Source organism: Pseudorasbora parva, chromosome 4 (assembly GCF_024679245.1).
Source record: "Pseudorasbora parva isolate DD20220531a chromosome 4, ASM2467924v1, whole genome shotgun sequence".
NCBI classification, from domain to species: Eukaryota; Metazoa; Chordata; class Actinopteri; order Cypriniformes; family Gobionidae; genus Pseudorasbora; species Pseudorasbora parva.
Genome location: NC_090175.1, coordinates 37264384 through 37278394, shown reverse-complemented (window position 1 = coordinate 37278394; position 14011 = coordinate 37264384). Strand labels below are relative to the sequence as shown.

Sequence of the window (14011 nt, the reverse complement as noted above, 5' to 3'; positions counted from 1 at the left end):
GAAGGAGATTAAATCTGACACCTATGGCGAATTAGGGTCTTATATAGCCTCCTGTATGCAAATATAAGCACCTTTTTCGGCGGGCTTCTGGAACGCCCCCCATTGGTTCGTTCCTCTCAGCCGCCTCACCATAGGTTCCTGCAGTTGCCGCGGCCCGGCCAATCAGAGCGCTCCTCGCGCTGGGCTATAGCCGTGCAGCTCACTGCGCTTTACATAGATACCTTTATTAATAAAGTTTTGCTTCACATTCTCGAGAAAAGGAGTTTTTCCCATACGTAATACGAGGAACCTCTCTCTCAGGGAACTGCATAACATGCACATAAAAACTAATTTTGGCATATACATCACATGATAAATACAATTTGTGCTATATGCATTTTCATTAGATTAGGCAGATTTTTACAGTACTGTACTCTGCATCTCTCAAACTTGTCCTTTGTTTCTGTGATACTGTAATAGGCTACTTGTTCTTTGTTGATATGAACCTGCAACCGGTCAAAATCTATTGAGCAGTCAGTAGCTACTGTAAACAAATGGAAAGCAACATGTGGAAACAAATGGAAAGCAACAAGCAACCGGTATGGATGACATGTGCATTAGTGTGCAGAATGTGTCTTGAAAATGAGAATGTGTTTTTGCTGATGTGAAATGGATTTTCCATGTGAAATGGTTTAAAGTATTGAAAACAGACTGCACAATTAGCTAAACGAGTTCAGGCAACTGAGAAATTTGTTCAGCCGATGGGTTTTAGTGTTTTAGCAATTTAGAAAAACTGTAAGACGCCCAAGCAGCAGCCAATCACGGGTCGGGTCTAGAGAGTAGAGGTGGGGCTTGTGATGGAGCTCACCTTTCTAATCCACGCTCAGGTGACCGAGCGAGCGAGCGCAGTGGCGTCAGAGGTCTCTGGATCGTTAAAGTGTGCTCTGACAGAATAAATAGAATCGTCGCCGCGAAACTGCACTGAGCCACGATTATGAAATATGAAAGCGAAAAGAAGACTGGATTATGATCGGTTTAACGACAGAGGAATATGACACAGGGACACAGAGCTGCTGAGACGAAGTTTTGTCAGGTGTCGAAGAAAAAAAGCGTTTGGACATTAAAAGGAAGTATGTGCAATTTTACAGTACTTATGTTTAATGTTTTGTTCTTATGGTTTATGAAAGTATATTCTAACGGATCATTAAGTTTTTCTACGCGAAGAGTTGTGTACCTTGTTTCTATTCCAGCCAAACATGAACACATTGATCTAGGTTGTCTGGAAAAATATACGTGGACTCTTGATGGAGCCATGGCTACTAGTTATTTGCATAACCACATAGTTAATAAACTACTAGTTATTTATACACATACTCCTAAGTCCATTCTGCCTTCCTCTTGTGTAGTGTACTAAAACAATGGTTAGGCTTCTTTGTTGAAATGAAAAATACAAAAGATGTTTTGTTTAAAATTGGTAATACACCTAAATTTACCCATAGATATTTTTTTTTAAGGTGTGTGTGTGTGTGTGTGTGTGTGTGTGTGTGTGTGTGTGTGTGTGTTGGAATTGGCACAACAAAGTTTGTTGTAAATTTAAACGTTTATACACTGTCACTGATAAATAGAAAAGAAAAAATTAAGGGTGAAAACTGACATAACCACTACGACAGAACAGCAGGAGAGTCTGAGAGAACCACTGCTAGATTTAGTATGAAAGCGTGAGAATTCTAAGAATGCTCTGAAGGGAGGGTTGCTAATACACATGAGAAGGTCCTTCTTTGTGATGTTATTCTTCAGCGACAAGTGAAGTCGCTGCACATCTGAAGCTTTGTTTCTGGTTACACCTGTGATGTAACCATTGTGACCTTGTTGTTTTTACCAAGTCCAAGTTGAAATAGAATCTAATTTTATATTTTTTAGAGAAGTGATTTTATACAAAATGATTAATTTTATTTGTGGGATTAAGCTGTCAGAAAAAGATTAAGTTGTCAAGTATGCCAGTAGTTCCCAACCCTGCTCATGGAGGCACACCAAGGGTGCCTCTCAATCAGCTCCCTAGTTCAGTAGCCAGGGTACTAATCAGGGAGTCGGCCGTTTTATGTGCTGTTTCAATCGCAGAATCCTAGCGCACCGAAATGTTCGCTACTTAAAAGTCCCACAATGCACCCCAAAACCCAGGGCGCATAGGCCCTGTCCCAAATGGCACACTTCATGTGCACTTTCGGTCTTGTGGACTTACAATGGCCATTGCGTGTGTGTGTCTGTTAAGTCCACAAGACTGCAGGGTGTCCCATTCATCATTTTAAGCGTGCTCATAAGCACCCACTTTGTGGCTGCTATGCACCCTCAATACGCACTTCAGCTGAGCCCACAAGTTTGCAAGCTACACAGAGGACATCTACCCTGCAGTCAAAGCGGCATTATGTCGTGAAAGTACGGACTCGGAAAGACCGTGAGGGTTTAGGGTGCCATTTGGGACAGGGCCATAGATGGTCACTATGCTGCTGCCTTAATGGAAGTTCTGAAGCGCAAAACTCCCATCACGTGAGCCAATTCACTACACATAATGACCGATAACGTCACGTGATATGTTTTTTTAAAAACTGAAGACATTTTATTATATTTCAGCATAAACATACATCATTAGACAGGTAATGAACACAATCTAGCATTTATAATTTATGGCTGAAATGGTGCACTTATATGTAATAAAAAACATATTTATCATAATATACTTTAAATAACATTACAAGTAATGCCAGAAAGATATCAGCTCTGCTGCTGTTGTTCATAAATACCAGTAGTGATATTGTACAATAAGGACGTTGTCACATTGCTGGAAATAGTCATCAGTGTCCCAATGTGTAGTGAGCCAGCATCTTTTACTGTGCCCGAACTCATGTCCATGATATACTGATTCACAAGCTAGTGAACTGAATGAGACACACCCCAACAATACACATTTTTCAGCTACCATTAATTTAGTGTACATTTTCCTAATCAAACACACCTGAATCAACTCATCACTTCATTAGTAGAGACTCCCAAGACCAGAATTATATCAGATAGGGTAGACATCCAAAATGTGCACTGTTGATGCGCCTTCAGGAACAGAATTGGGAAACACTATGCCATCATCCCCACAGTTGTCTGTCATAGATACAGCTTTCATAACCCTGAAATGCGTCATTACAAAGCTTGTCCATGATAAATTCCAGCAGCTGCCAAGCTGAGTATAATGGATTGTCTGGTGTTTGAAAGGAGAGACACTTCAGGTTGATTTGGTGCTACTTTTGTGGATTAGAGCGATTAACAGCTTTAACTTGTTTCTAAACTTCAGTGTACAATTCCAGGCGTAGCTCCTCCCCTCTGTTTGTCTCTGTCCGGTTCAGCCTTGTCTTGTGCTGAAGATTAAATCTCACACACACACACACACACACACACACACTAACCTTCAGTACTGCATAGCTGTGACATTAGACTTCCTAGGGAATGTTGGGGGAATAGTGACTGATTATTACATCACTTGAACTATGAATGTCACAATGTTGGGCAAACAATTTTTTTTAATCCCTGCCTCCAATAATTTTACTCATTTCTTGTTTATTATATTCTATTCATAAATCTTGTTTACTCTGACTGAATCATCAGAGACTCCTGGTGAAAGAGTGGCACTAAATGCTTAGAGGAAAAATGTCTCAATGGGACTGAAAAGAGCGTTCAGACTTCAAAAAGCACTCTGTGTCTCTCTCATCTCTGTTTGATCTGACTCGTGTAATTGGATCATGCGTGCATCTCTTTTGCTTTGTGAGGCAAACCATGTCATAAGGGTGTTCTGTGTGCAAACATTCTCTCTCTTTTTCTATCCTTTTTATGATCGGTCTCATTTTGTTTGCCCTTCCCCTTTGAAACAAACAACCTCATTTGGTACATGTAAACATCCCACACGTTCATGATAAATGCTAGCAAGCCAGAAATGTTATTTCAGGATTATGTCTGGACATTGTTTTTGTTGTTTCCTTGTGCATTTTCAGATGATCATTTAATTACTATTTTGGTACTCATGAACTCAAAAAGAGTTTGTTGTTGCAGTACTGGCATCATCATAATGATGTTTTTCCCCCCTTAAAGGAACTATATGTAAGAAATGTATTTCAATTAATCATAAAATGACCCTGATATGTCACTAGACATTGAGAAATCATGTTAATTTCAAATACTTAAATCACTGACAACAGTAGTCCTGCCAGGATATTGCCATTTAAAAGTTGTTGTTGCAGCCCTCAACTGATGTCGATGTTGACGTGTTGCATTTTGGCCTGAAGCTCCACCCTCCACCTTTTTACCAATCACAAAGTCAGTAGGCCTAGTGTCAGTAGTGTTTCTCCATCTGGGTTGCCAGCTCTGCTCTAGTTATTACAGCTGAAGCTACAAACGTTCATGCTGGATCCTGCAGCCTATCTGGCAACCTCGGGGAAGGGGGAGAGGGGATAGTGATTGCAGTACAAGTTTTGGCCACAATCTTACATATACTTCCTTTAAGTTTGATGCTAAGAGAAGGCCAACTATCATTTTAAAGGTGCATTTAGTATGTCTTCTATGCCTTTACCTCTTTATGGTGTTGGACTATGTATATAGGATGATGGATTGGATGCATGACATTTCTCAACTGCTGTAGTTTTGTATGTTTTTGGTTTTTAATTTTCTACCACAAAATTTTTATCTTTGTTAAATTTATGCCGCAGACGACCACTTCAGTTTCTTCCGCTCATGCGTGTGTGGGTTAATCAGATGCAGTTTTATCATATTAGATACATTTGAGTATGTTATGAGTAGTAATGCTACTCTGTGCATTTTATCTAAAGCTACTTTGAGATACTTGTTGCACACTGCAGAAAGCTAGATCGACATTAGACATGGTAATTGCGGTAAATCTAGAAACCGAGATTTAAACAACAAGACTAACTGTGTTGAGCTAGATAACAATGATTTGTTTTCTGTTGATGAATGCTGCTCACCTTTCTAATAAAAAGCATAATATATTAAAGTGTCTTTAATGTTTCCATGGTTTCTACAAAATAAAATCAAGGGTAAATTGGGTATGATGTCATTGATAGGAGACACATGGACATCGACAGTCTTTGTCCTGTTTAAAGGTGTCATGAACTTTCTTTAAAAAAAATTATATTGTTTTCTGAGGTCAGCTAATGACGTTTGTGTAGTTTATACATTCAAAAACATCTTAACTTATAAGTAATAGGCTATTTTCTACACTGGTTTTGAGGCTCTCTTAAGAATTGCTGGGTTTTGATGGGCGTGCCGCACTGAAGACTTAAGCCTAGTTCAGACTGCACCATTTTCAAACTCGTCGGGTCACTGCTCTTTTCACACTGCATGACTATCTGGGGTATAATTCAGTCACTGCTGTGTTCACACTGCACGATGGATAGGCGACAGAGGGTTTCACACTGCATGACTTTACAGGAGGAACAATCGTGACAACTCTCGCTCACAGGGGTGCAAACTACGGCTGCGTCCGAAAACCTAGACAGCTGACTCGTTGCCTCGCTGCCTTATCAGACAATGACTTGTAAGGCAGCGATTTGTGCAAGAAGGCGCCTCACAAAACTAATTTCGGACAGACTTCTAAGGCAGTGTAACAGTTTAATGATCTACAGCAAAATAGAGCGAGCTTTGGTGAGAACTTAACACATATTTAATTACTAAATTAGTAATTTCTTGCTAGAAATGACATCAGAAGTGGAAAACATTGGTAACAAAAACATACATTTATACGCAAACTGCAAATGCAACTTTCGGACGCCATCTTTTCCCCCCAGCTCAACTGTCATTAATTGGAAAGCACAGGATTGTGGGATATCAAAGGCAACGAAGGATACATGTATGCTGCCTTCAAAAATTGATCAGATGAAGGTCTCAGGAGACAGGAAGTGAAGCAAAAATTAGATTTTGGATGTTGCTTGATGCCTTCCTGCCTTCAAATGTGTCCTCCGAAGGCAGCATTTTCCAGGTTTCGGACGCAGCCTATGTTTCCCAACTACACGTGCGACGCGACAAGTAAACAACGCAAGATCACACGTGAGTCAGACCAGAGTTCTTGCGCAACACTTGGAATTGTTATTAAAAATGATAAACTGCACAAAGTTTGCTTCAAATTGTATGTGTGCCGATTTGTGAAGAAAAAGAAAAAATATTATGGCGGAGAAAATTGTTGGAGAGACAGCGGGAGCAAGGATTGCGTTCTGCAAAGACAGTTTGAGGTAAATAAATAATTTTGTAATGTGCTGCTGCTGTGGCTGGATGTGCAAATGTTTGTGCTTTGTTTCCGTTTGATAGAATTGTAAATATATCTATTAAAATATGGATATTCTGCTCTATAACTCCCTGAACCTCCCGCAATAGCATTTGCCTGAAAAAAAAAAAGCTTTTGAAAACATCTCCACGTAAAGCATACAACATGAATCTGGGAAAATGATGTCATGCGCATGCATATTAAATGTTCACAATTTTATAAATGAAAGAAAACATACACAAACCAGTATTTTACTGATCTGCCAGTGATCTGATTTAGCCCGGCTACTCAGTCTGGAAACCTGTACATTAATTTCTTCTGCTTCTTTTACACTTTGGCAGGAACCGATTACAGGCTGGCTTATCCACCTGGCATGCTATTGGCGGGTTTAACATGATGACGGATAGAGAAAATATGGGTCGTTGCCTGTTGATCACGCCTTTTGAATGCGTAAGATCATGTCAAAGAGAGAAATCAATGTGAAAATATAACTAATGAGTGAAATCAAAATGTGATGCTCCTAATATCAATATTAGATTATGAGACTTTAGCCTGGATTTCACAGACAAGAATCACATTATGTGTAGCAATTAGGAATATTGTAGGCTAATGCTTTTTCTATTCTGAGCACAGTGGGCTACCTGCTCTTTCTGTCTCATCGCCATTATCTTCTCTCTTTCTTTTTTCCCCAGTCTCCTTCTCTTGCCCTGTATCTTTTCTCTATTCAAAGCTGAGCTATGTTTAAAGCAGTCTTTTAATTTTCGTCTATATCGGTAAAAACAAAGTTGTAAATGTAAATTTACTGAAGGCTTCCAAGAAAACCAGGTAAAGAAAATATTATTAGTTTGCATCCCTGATTATTTAAGCGCTCTTGCGGTGTTGTGATGTCAAACATCAAGTCGTTGTTCGAAGCGCCGGTTGGTGGTTGTGGAATTTGTCCCGCCTCTCCTCCACTGTGATTGGACATTGATGTTCACCCAAAGTTGAACTGTGGACGTTCAACGCGTAAAAATGGACAAAACCTGCCAGCTGTTGGCGCTATTGAAAAGTGCGGCGCATCCATTGGAAACAATTGAGACAATTGAAAACATCAAAATTGAGGACACCTGTTTTTACATGTCGCCTTAATAGGCTATTATTTTGCAACTTCTATTATGTACACCTCTGAGAATTACCGAGGTCCGGACCTCGGGGACCTCAATGGTGGGTATGGCCCTGCTGATGTGCAGTAGAAAATACAGAGCAGACAATGTTGTTTAATTTTAAATTGAGCTTGGTCTGGTGATAGCCAAACAAGTATTTCACCAATGAATGCACAAATTTGGGTGTGGAGGATGTAAAAATCCTTCATTCTGTAACTAACACATAAACTACCCAAACACTGAAAAAAAACCCTCCATAAATTACCCAATAAGCTCAACACAGTGTTTAGGTGGAAACAATTAGCATTTTAGCCTAGTAGTGAATAATAGTTGAGTAGTATTGCTTGACACAGCTGGTCATGTGATCTTAAAGTCGGCATGAAATGGAAGTTGTGATGTATAATGGTAAATGATAAATATTAATTGGAAGTTGTGATGCAAGAAAAAATGTAGGGCAGGACTTAATTTAATCCTTTGCAAATTGATCAGATCATTGTTTGCTATTGCTGTGATCTCGTGATTGACATGATGTCCCTAGCCTGACGTGGTCATACTCAATTCTAGTCAGAATATGAGTCTGAAACTGCTCCATTGGGCTGTGATTATGGGGTGTGTTTCAACTGAACCAGGAAAGACATCAATTGGATAGACCGACAACCAATCAGAGCAACAAAGCGACACATTGTCAAATGTCAACATAGTTCAACTGCACTGTGTTGCCAATGCCCGCGTTTCCCCCCCCCCCGCGGGTTGTTTTCTATGTCCGCGGGTTGAAGCGACCTAAATTTTTTGTGGGCGGGGCTAAGTTTGGCTGACATCCAGGCTAGGATGTCCCGCCCTTGTGACAGTAAACTTATTATCAGAGAAAAGAAGATATGTTATTGAAAGAGGGAGGGGACTTTATTTTGATTAATGATTACAAAGGCACATAAATAATAACATAAAATGCATGGGTTAATCATTTATAATGTACTGTAATCATTTATAATGTCCAAAACAAAATGTAATGGTGGCTCCAATGAAAGCGCAACCCACTCCATGTAGCATAAAACTACTTTTAAAAATTGAGTGCACCTTTAAGCTGCAAGTTTTCTCATACAATGAGGTGCGTTATCTCAAAAGGCAAACACCTGACTGCTGTCCCTTTGTTTGACTTAAAAGGGCCACCATAGTTTTGTTTTATCTCAGTCTAACAGGCAGCTCTATAAAATCCTTTCCTTTTGAAAAGCTTTCTTCTGTGGGAAGGATTGCCTTGATTGGTGTCAGATTTTCTGTTTCTCTACGTGTGTCTTTTTTAAGGATTGTAGTGTATTTTTCAGTAACATACTATATCTTCTAGGCCATTAAGATGCTCACATAAGTTTCAGTTCTTTTTTTAAATGTGCAATAGAAATAATTGATTGCTTGATTTAAGATTTTCTTTACTACTTATAAGTGTGGACACATTCACATTCTTTAAACAGAAGCTGAACACAGACTGTCTTTTGGTGTGAATACATGCAAACATGCCATATTTGCATGGGTTCTTGAATTATGTAAAGTCATTGTCTCTCCAACCCACTTCCCTGTATGCAAGAAACACTCGGGTTGTGAATGTCTCCATAGTTACTGCTCCCAAGTTACCTCTAGGCCTGTGCAGTTCCCACCAATCAGGGGATGGAGACAGGTGGTGTGTTAATATCTATGCAGATCAGGTGCTGTGAACTGTGGGTAGGGAACCGACAATATAGTATAAATGCACAGCACATGTTTGGATCTCATGTGCATACAGTAAAACCTTTACAGGCCATAAAATTATGATAAGGGTTGGTTATCTTCAGCATTTGGCGGCCTTTGGATATCAATATGCATTGCTGCCTTTTAAGATTCCATGCTGTAGTTTTTGAAAATGTGTTTGGATTTACTCTAAGGTCAGAAATCGGGACCTGAGCCGGAGTACCTGAGGCTGCAGTTGTCTCATTGCGTCCATTGTAAATTTTTCAGTAGACTGTCAACGTAATAGCCCTCAAGTCACCCAGTCGCCATGGGCACCGTACAGGACTCCTGGTAAATTCCCTTGCGTGTCTTCAGATAGTGCTTGATCATGACAAATGCCCCTGCTTTGATTTGCTTGGGCGTCCTTGGTGTGTGTGTGTGTGTGTGTGAGACAGGAAGGGCCAGGTGTTCCCATCATGAAAGTCATATGAGATCAAAAACCATGCATTACTGTCTGTTGGCAATATGGTAATCTTTATTTATAGGTTTTACTTTATTTTATTTTTGTGATTATTTATTTATTTTGTTTCATAAATGTTCATGTTTATGGTATATTTAAACATTTAATTTAATGAATTGCAAAAGCTAATTAATTATGCTCATTATTACAGAAATTAAGAGTGTATGTAAATATATAAATTTATATTTATATTATTTTTAGTATTATTATTTTAGTTTGTTCAGTATAGAAATCATTATGTCTAAAGTCCTTATAAAACATAAAATATGGCATTATTTTCCTGTCAAATGTTGAGAGTGTGGAATCTCTCTGCTCGCGAGCTGAATGTAAAGCCTTGTTTAAAGGTGCCCTAGAATTAAACATTTGATTAACCTTGCCATAATAAGAGTTCAGTACATGGACATCACATACTGTCAGTCTCAAACATCATTGCCTCCTACTTCTTATGTAAATCTTGTGAATCCAAAACACCACGGAAAAAAAGTGCTTCTCAACATAAACCCAAACGTGACGCAAGCGTTGGGGATCAATTGTATGCACGCCCCGAACATTTGCATATGTCCAAACATGCTCATTGTCAGGCAGAACTGACAGAGCGAATCATCAAAACAAGCTGCTCCCATGGACACACTTCATGTTCCAGGCTGTTCAGGAGACTTTTCTACCCTTCCCACAGATAAAAAATGTGAACAGTCATGGTTGATGTTTATAATCCGATACCACAACAATTTAATTCAAGATCGTTCGTTTGTTCGGCCCATTTCAAGCAACCTTCGCTCAGCATCTTAAACTGAAGAAAGTGGCAGCTGTATTCCTGCAAGCAATAAGTAGCGATTTATCCACTTATTGACTGTTTAAACAATTTCCGATTAAATCGAAAGGGACAGCATTGTCCAGATAACACAAGATGCTTACAGTAACAATATGAAACACCAAGTACCATACAAAACTAAATAGTGTGTCTAATGACAAAGGGTAATATTATTTTGTATTACAAAATACAACCGTAGATACTTTGCTTAGATTGTTCACTCAGTCATTATGCAAACGTCTAGCAAACGCCACATTTTCCACCATACAAGTTAAAATGATAGTCATTTGACAAGGCTATTCATTTAGTAAAAATATAAGTTATTATATTTTGAGAACTGAAGTATGGTGTTTCCAATGATGTTTTTGCCTATTTATATTTCAGATTAGGCGACATCACAGTCACTGCGTAACGTTAACCTCCATTGTGACTAACGTTATATAAACATGCATTATCGTTGATGAAAAAAGACATGTCTAAAATGTAAGCTGAATGACACACTTTAAGCAGAACATCTGAAAAGGAGATTGATAAAATGCAGCTTACTTGTTTATTGGTGTTTTCAGATGATCCGTGCACACGAGAGAGAGCTCGCGAGCGTATGGTTGCCAGATTAGACATGTTTAGGTAAAACACTGGATAGCATACAGGTTTTTTTCACAGAAAAGCTCTATTTGGGGGATTTAATTACTGAAATCTGGCAACCGCACGAACACAAGCTCTCTCTCTCGCGCGCGGATGATCTGAAAACACCAATAAACAAGTAAGCTGCATTTTATCAATCTCCAATTGAGATATTTTGCTTAAAGTGTCATTTAATCGGTCTGTGTTCTGTCAGGACGGTCAGGACTCACAAGCTGAACAGCTGAACTGCTGTGTGCTGTGAGCTGCTGAAATAAGCCAATCAGAGCAGAGCTCAACATTAATATTCATGACCCTTCCAAATAAGGCAAAAACAGAGCATTACATCCTAGGGACAATTTATTGTAAATGGACCTGTAAAACTGTATCTAGACAATTTTTTTCCCTTAAATAAGCCACATACCCTCTATGTAGAATCAGAGAACAATTTAACATATTGTTTCAAATCATTCTAGGGCACCTTTAAGGCAGCACTGGGTAACTTTAGCTCCCGGGGTCCCCCTACAGTTGGGAAAAAATAATGTCCTCAACTACTGTCGTAAACTTTGTCATCCTACAACATGGGATGCCATCGCGCATGCATTTGTTGACATGACAACCCTGACAGCCCTAAACTAGTGATGCGCGGGTCTTCTCATAACCCGCGGACCCCGTATGTCTATTTAATGGTCGTGGGTGCGGGGCGGGTTGTAAAAATATATACAGTGGTGCGGGGTGGGCCAAATAATTTCATAAAAGCGGCCCTGGGGGTTGGTGCAGCACTAACAGTTACCCTGAACACTGCAGGAGGAGTTCACATGCAGGTGTTCTTCTGGCGTCGCGTGTGAAATGTCTTCATCCCAGGTACAGTCAGTGGCATATGTTTCATCATGTCATATGAAAATAATTTCATGGGTTTTATTTTTTTCAAACGCCAAATAATCGCGATGCTCACGTTTACAAGCCAGCGTCATTATAGTAGTCTATTGGTTACCGTTTTACAGAATATATATGATACTTCAATTCATTGTTTAAATGGTAGGTATACCATAACAAGCATGACAGCATCGGTCGGGCACGCCTCCTTCAGCTCACGCCGACGAGCAAACGCTGGTCCAATGTTGATCCTCGTCCTGCCTTTAATCCCATCACTTTTTCGTTTCCTCTTATTGCTTTCCTCCAACAAAACCTTTTCTTTCTTATTTGTCTGTGCTGCTTCGGACATGACTATCTTCTCCGACAAACAAAGTTGGGTTCGCATGTCCGAATTTAAGGAAGTGTGTGTGTGTTGGTGGAAGTGACGTAAAGCAATAGAATTTTGTAGTTCTTTTTGTTCTCGGGTTACTACCCGAAACCCGAAGTTTAAAAGTACGATTAAAAACGATACAGACCTCATCAAGCTGTGGCAGACGTGTCATTCAACCTATTGTAAGTCGATGTATCATCACAAGAGTCTTGAAAATATATAATGAAGGTTGAAAAGTTACCTAGTGCTGCTTTAAGCCTTGTTTATATTCGACTCGTCTGCTTGAGCGCGAGGGTGCGCGCGCCAAAAATGACGTCAACGTGGAGTGGTCGGTCGTACACATAGACAGTAAAAGAAATGGACAGAGCTATCCCATTGACTTCAACGGCCGAAAATGAGGCCAATCAGGAGGCACTCACTTCCTGATGGCTGAGCGAACTGCGCAGGCTCAGACTGAGCTTAGCGACGTAGATGTGATGTGAGCCTCCAGTCTGACAGCTGTAGGTCTTCTAATAGTTGTGGAAAGTGAAATCTGAATCACGTTGTTTAAATATTTTCTCCCGTTGCTTTTGGTTCACTATCGGCTTCTCCCCATTCTTCTCCCTTGACTTTATCGGACTTTATGTTTCCACGTCCCCCCGACTGTCTCGTAGACAGTAAAAGATTGCTTCTGAGCCTCTCCTCCTGTATATACGGTAATTTCTCAAGTGTGCGACAGAGTCGCGTTATGACGCAATCTTTAGCCTATTTTTACAAAAACCGCTTCTACGGGGCGATAGTGTAAGATACAAGGTAATGGAGCCTTTTATGCATTGTCGTGTTTCTTTAGAAATAAACAATAGACAAATGGAGTCTTTAAACACCTCAGATGTAAAGTTATTCACTGTCAAAGTGACTCAAAAATGAATGGGAGTCAATGGGATGCTAACAGCAGGTGATGGCTTGGTTAGTAATGGCCGCCCCTATGGGTGGAATGCTTTCCGAGTGCTAGATTACCCCCTTGGTCGTACGTGTTGGGTCCGCTAGATCCCATTTCGCCTGCCGGTGTGCAGCGCATTCTTCGCTGCTCCGCATCCGAAGATGTGCGAGCTCTCAACGAATCTAGCTGAGCATGACGTCTCATCAGGCACCCAGTTTGCAAATGCAAATTAGGTGCTTATTATATTTACAGAATGAGCCTACAAAAGCAGAAATAAGCACTTTTAAATAAAGATCCATGTTTAAACAAATAAATAAAAATATCACAACACTAGTGAAATTAGGAAATATTTAAGAGATTGTTCATTTAGTTGCATACATATTTTTTGTTCTCAAGTCATAAGAATATCAAGCCAAGGTATACTGAGTTTTACACGATTCTTTAGTAGTGTGGTTTTTGGTGAAATGTACTAAAATAAATACATTAGCCCATGTATAATTATAATTAGCTAATTTGCCCTTTTTTCATTTCATTTACATTTGCTATCATCTACTACTTATTTAAAGATAATCTTTTAAAAAAAGTAGCATTGTTAAATGTATTCTTTAGCAAAATTTAGTCAATATAGTGAATACCCATTTTCATACTATGCATTATTAATTTTGTAACGCTTAATTTGCATGTAGCATTTAAAATGAGTAAATTTTAGTTTAATGTTTCAATACACTAAAGAATAGTTTTTAAAGTATCATTTTATGTACTTTT

At 39.4% G+C, this 14011-nt stretch overlaps 1 protein-coding gene across 2 annotated transcripts in view; it reads left to right on the top strand.

The window, feature by feature from the left end:
• The first annotated feature begins 874 nt into the window (after window positions 1–874).
• Window positions 875–14011, top strand: part of fhip1aa (FHF complex subunit HOOK interacting protein 1Aa) — a 39538-nt gene continuing 26401 nt past the window's right edge. For both annotated transcript variants that reach the window (XM_067441670.1, XM_067441671.1), the window contains exon 1: window positions 875–1109. The gene's annotated coding sequence lies outside the window, so the exon portion shown is untranslated. The remainder of the gene's footprint in view (window positions 1110–14011) is intronic.